The following is a 6,187-nucleotide window of genomic DNA, read 5'->3' as shown; positions in this document are numbered from 1 at the left end:
TATATACGACTAGGAAGGGAGACATGGGGTCATTTAGTGCTTATATAAGACATGGGGGGGTCACATGGGGTCATTGTGAACTTATATAGGACTAGGGTGGGTCACATTGGGTCATTGAGTACTTATATAGGACTAGGGTGGCTGACCTGGGGTCATTGAGTACTTATATAGGACTAGGGGAGGTCACATGGGGTCATTGAGTACATATATAGGACTAGGGTGGGTCACATGGCGTCATATAGAACTTATATACGACTAGGAAGGGAGACATGGGGTCATTTAGTACTTATATAGGACATGGGGGGTCACATGGGGTCATTCTGAACTTATATAGGACTAGGGGGGGTCACATGGGGTCATTGAGTACTTATATAGTGCTAGGGTGGCTGACCTGGGGTCACTGAGTACTTATATAGGACTAGGGGGGGTCACATGGCGTCATGGAGAACTTATATACGACTAGGGTGGGAGACATGGGGTCATTTAGTACTTATATAGGACATGGGGGGGTCACATGGGGTCATTGAGTACTTATATAGGACTAGGGTGGTTCACATGGTGTCATTGTGAACTTATATAGGACTAGGGTGGCTGACCTGGGGTCATTGAGTCCTTACATGGGACTAGGGTGGGTCACATGGGGTCATTGAGTACTTATATAGGACTTGGGGGGGTCACATGGGGTCATTGAGTACATATATAAGACTAGGAGTGGTCACATGGGGTCATTGGGTACTTATATAGGACTAGGGTGGCTGACCTCGGTTCATTGAGTACTTATATAAGACTAGGGGGGGTCACATGGGGTAATTGAGTACTTATATAGGACTAGGGTGGGTCACATTGGGTCATTGAGTACTTATATAGGACTAGGGTGGCTGACCTGGGGTCATTGGGTACTTATATAAGACTAGGGGGGGTCACATGGGATCATTGAGTACTTATATAGGACTAGGATGGGTCACATCGGGTCATAGAGTACGTATATATGACTAGGGGGAGTCACATGGGGTCATTGAGTACTTATATAGGACTAGGGGGGGTCACATGGGGTCATTGAGTACTTATATAGGACTAGGGTGGCTGACCTTGGGTCATTGAGTACTTATATAGGACATGGGGGGTCACATGGGGTCATTGAGTACTTATATACGACTAGGGTGGGTCACATGAGGTCATTGAGTACTTATATAGGACTAGGGTGGCTGACCTGGGATCATTGAGTACTTATATAGGACTAGGGTGGGTCACATGGGATCATTGAGTACTTATATAGGACTTTGGGGGGTCACATGGGGTCATTGAGTACTTATATAGGACTAGGAGTGGTCACATGGGGTCATTGGGTACTTATATAGGACTAGGGTGGCTGACCTCGGTTCATTGAGTACTTATATAAGACTAGGGGAAGTCACATGGGGTCATTGAGTACTTATATAGGACTAGGGTGGGTCACATTGGGTCATTGAGTACTTATATAGGACTAGGGTGGCTGACCTGGAGTCATTGGGTACTTATATAAGACTAGGGGGGGGGGGGGTCACATGGGGTCATTGAGTACTTATATAGGACTCGGGTGGGTCACATGGGGTCATTGAGTACTTATATAGGACTTGGGTGGGTTACATGGGGTCATTGAATACTTATATAGGACTAGGGTGGGTCACATGGGGTCATTTAGTCCTTACATGGGACTAGGATGGGTCACATGGGGTCATTGAGTCCTTACATGGGACTAGGGTGGGTCACATGGGGTCAATGAGTATTTATATAGGACTAGGGTGGGTCACATGGGGTCATGAAGTAATTATATAGGACTAGGGGGGGTCACATGGGATCATTGAGTACTTATATAGGATTAGGATGGGTCACATGGGGTCATTGAGTACTTATATAGGACTAGGGTTGGTCACATGGGGTCATTGAGTATTTATATAGGACTAGCGTGGGTCACATGGGGTCATGAAGTAATTATATAGGACTAGGGTGGGTCACATGGGATCATTGAGTTCTTATATAGGACTAAGGGGGGTCACATGGGGTCATTGAGTACTTATATAGGACTAGGAGGGGTCACATGGGGTCTTTGGGTACTTATATAGGACTAGGATGGCTGACCTCGGTTCATTGAGTACTTATATAAGACTAGGGGGAGTCACATGGGGTCATTGAGTACTTATGTAGGACTAGGGTGGGTCACATTGGGTCATTGAGTACTTATATTGGACTAGGGTGGCTGACCTGGAGTCATTGGGTACTTATATAAGACTAGGGGGGGGGTCACATGGGGTCATTGAGTACTTATATAGGACTCGGGTGGGTCACATGGGGTCATTGAGTACTTATATAGGACTAGGGTGGGTCACATGGGGTCATGAAGTAATTATATAGGACTAGGGGGGGTCACATGGGATCATTGAGTACTTATATAGGATTAGGATGGGTCACATGGGGTCATTGAGTACGTATATAGGACTAGGTTGGGTCACATGGGGTCATTGAGTACTTATATAGGATTAGGATGGGTCACATGGGGTCATTGAGTACGTATATAGGACTAGGTTGGGTCACATGGGGTCATTGAGTATTTATATAGGACTAGGGTGGGTCACATGGGGTCATGAAGTAATTATATAGGACTAGGGTGGGTCACATGGGGTCATGAAGTAATTATATAGGACTAGGGTGGGTCACATGGGATCATTGAGTACTTATATAGGACTTGGGGGGGTCACATGGGGTCATTGAGTACTTATATAAAACTAGGAGTGGTCACATGGGGTCATTGAGTACTTATATAAGACTAGGGGGGGTCACATGGGGCCATTGAGTACTTATATAGGACTAGGGTGGGTCACATTGGGTCATTGAGTACTTATATAGGACTAGGGGGGGTCACATGGGGTCATTGAGTACTTATATAGGACAAGGGTGGCTGACCTTGGGTCATTGAGTACTTATATAGGACATGGGGGGGTCACATGGGTTCATTGAGTACTTATATAGGACTAGGGTGGGTCACATGGGGTCATTGAGTACGTATATAGGACTAGGGAGGGTCACATGGGGTCATTGAGTACTTATATTGGACTAGGATGGGTCACATGGGGTCATTGGGTATTTATATAGGACTAAGGTGGGTGACATGGGGTCATTGAGTACTTATATAGGACTAGGGTGGGTCACATGAGGTCATTGAGTATTTATATAGGACTAGGGTGGGTCACATGGGGTCATGAAGTAATTATATAGGACTAGGGTGGGTCACATGGGTTCATTGTGTACTTATATAGGACTAGGGTGGGTCACATGGGATCATTGAGTACTTATATAGGACTTGGGGGGGTCACATGGGGTCATTGAGTACTTATATAAGACTAGGAGTGGTCACATGGGGTCATTGAGTACTTATATAAGACTAGGGGGGGTCACATGGGGCCATTGAGTACTTATATAGGACTAGGATGGGTCACATGGGGTCATTGAGTACGTATATAGGACTAGGGAGGGTCACATGGGGTCATTGAGTACTTATATAGGACTAGGGTGGGTCACATGGGGTCATTGAGTACGTATATAGGACTAGGGAGGGTCACATGGGGTCATTGAGTACTTATATTGGACTAAGATGGGTCACATGGGGTCATTGGGTATTTATATAGGACTAAGGTGGGTGACATGGGGTCATTGAGTACTTATATGGGACTAGGGGGTGTCACATGGGGTCATTGAGTACATTTATAGGACTAGGGTGGGTCACATGGGGTCATTGAGTACTTATATAGGACTAGGGGGGGGGGTCACAAGGGATCATTGAGTATTTATATAGGACTAGGGTGGGTCACATGGGGTCATGAAGTAATTATATAGGACTAGGATGGGTCACATGGGTTCATTGTGTACTTATATAGGACTAGGGTGGGTCACATGGGATCATTGAGTACTTATATAGGACATTGGGGGGTCACATGGGGTCATTGAGTACTTATATAGGACTAGGAGTGGTCACATGGGGTCATTGGGTACTTATATAGGACTAGGGTGGCTGACCTCGGTTCATTGAGTACTTATATAAGACTAGGGGGGGTCACATGGGGTCATTGAGTACTTATATAGGACTAGGGTGGGTCACATTGGGTCATTGAGTACTTATATAGGACTAGGGTGGATCACATGGGGTCATTGAGTCCTTACATGGGACTAGGGTGGGTCACATGGGGTCATTGAGTACTTATATAGCACTAGGGTGGGTCACATGGGGTCATTGAGTACTTATATAGGACTAGGGTGGGTCACATGGGGTCATTGAGTACTTATTTGGGACTAGGGGGGGTCACATGGAGCCATTGAGTACATATATAGGACTAGGGTGGGTCACATGGGGTCATTGAGTACTTATATAGGACTAGGGGGGGTCACATGGGATCATTGAGTACTTATATAGGATTAGGATGGGTCACATGGGGTCATTGAGTACTTATATAGGACTAGGGTGGGTCACATGGGGTCATTGAGTATTTATATAAGACTAGCGTGGGTCACATGGGGTCATGAAGTAATTATATAGGACTAGGGTGGGTCACATGGGATCATTGAGTACTAATATAGGACTTGGGGGGGTCACATAGGGTCATTGAGTACTTATATAAGACTAGGAGTGGTCACATGGGGTCATTGGGTACTTATATAGGACTAGGGTGGCTTACCTCGGTTCATTGAGTACTTATATAAGACTAGGGGGGGTCACATGGGGTCATTGAGTACTTATATAGGACTAGGGTGGGTCACATTGGGTCATTGAGTACTTTTATAGGACTAGGGGGGGTCACATGGGGTCATTGAGTACTTATATAGGACTAGGATGGGTCACATCGGGTCATAGAGTACGTATATATGACTAGGGGGAGTCACATGGGGTCATTGAGTACTTATATAGGACTAGGGGGGGTCACATGGGGTCATTGAGTACTTATATAGGACAAGGGTGGCTGACCTTGGGTCATTGAGTACTTATATAGGACATGGGGGGGTCACATGGGTTCATTGAGTACTTATATAGGACTAGGGTGGGTCACATGGGGTCATTGAGTACGTATATAGGACTAGGGAGGGTCACATGGGGTCATTGAGTACTTATATTGGACTAGGATGGGTCACATGGGGTCATTGGGTATTTATATAGGACTAGGGTGGGTCACATGGGGTCATGAAGTAATTATATAGGACTAGGGTGGGTCACATGGGTTCATTGTGTACTTATATAGGACTAGGGTGGGTCACATGGGATCATTGAGTACTTATATAGGACTTGGGGGGGTCACATGGGGTCATTGAGTACTTATATAAGACTAGGAGTGGTCACATGGGGTCATTGAGTACTTATATAAGACTAGGGGGGGTCACATGGGGCCATTGAGTACTTATATAGGACTAGGCTGGGTCACATGGGGTCATTGAGTACGTATATAGGACTAGGGAGGGTCACATGGGGTCATTGAGTACTTATATAGGACTAGGGTGGGTCACATGGGGTCATTGAGTACGTATATAGGACTAGGGAGGGTCACATGGGGTCATTGAGTACTTATATTGGACTAAGATGGGTCACATGGGGTCATTGTGTATTTATATAGGACTAAGGTGGGTGACATGGTGTCATTGAGTACTTATATGGGACTAGGGGGGGTCACATGGGGTCATTGAGTACATTTATAGGACTAGGGTGGGTCACATGGGGTCATTGAGTACTTATATAGGACTAGGGGGGGGTCACAAGGGATCATTGAGTATTTATATAGGACTAGGGTGGGTCACATGGGGTCATGAAGTAATTATATAGGACTAGGATGGGTCACATGGGTTCATTGTGTACTTATATAGGACTAGGGTGGGTCACATGGGATCATTGAGTACTTATATAGGACATTGGGGGGTCACATGGGGTCATTGAGTACTTATATAGGACTAGGAGTGGTCACATGGGGTCATTGGGTACTTATATAGGACTAGGGTGGCTGACCTCGGTTCATTGAGTACTTATATAAGACTAGGGGGGGTCACATGGGGTCATTGAGTACTTATATAGGACTAGGGTGGGTCACATTGGGTCATTGAGTACTTATATAGGACTAGGGTGGATCACATGGGGTCATTGAGTCCTTACATGGGACTAGGGTGGGTCACATGG

Source organism: Prorops nasuta, unplaced genomic scaffold (genome assembly GCF_024137725.1).
Source record: "Prorops nasuta isolate Cenicafe-Biocafe unplaced genomic scaffold, Cenicafe_Pnas_1.2 PNAS00029, whole genome shotgun sequence".
In the NCBI taxonomy this organism is placed as follows: domain Eukaryota; kingdom Metazoa; phylum Arthropoda; class Insecta; order Hymenoptera; family Bethylidae; genus Prorops; species Prorops nasuta.
Note: the sequence above shows the minus strand (reverse complement) of the source record.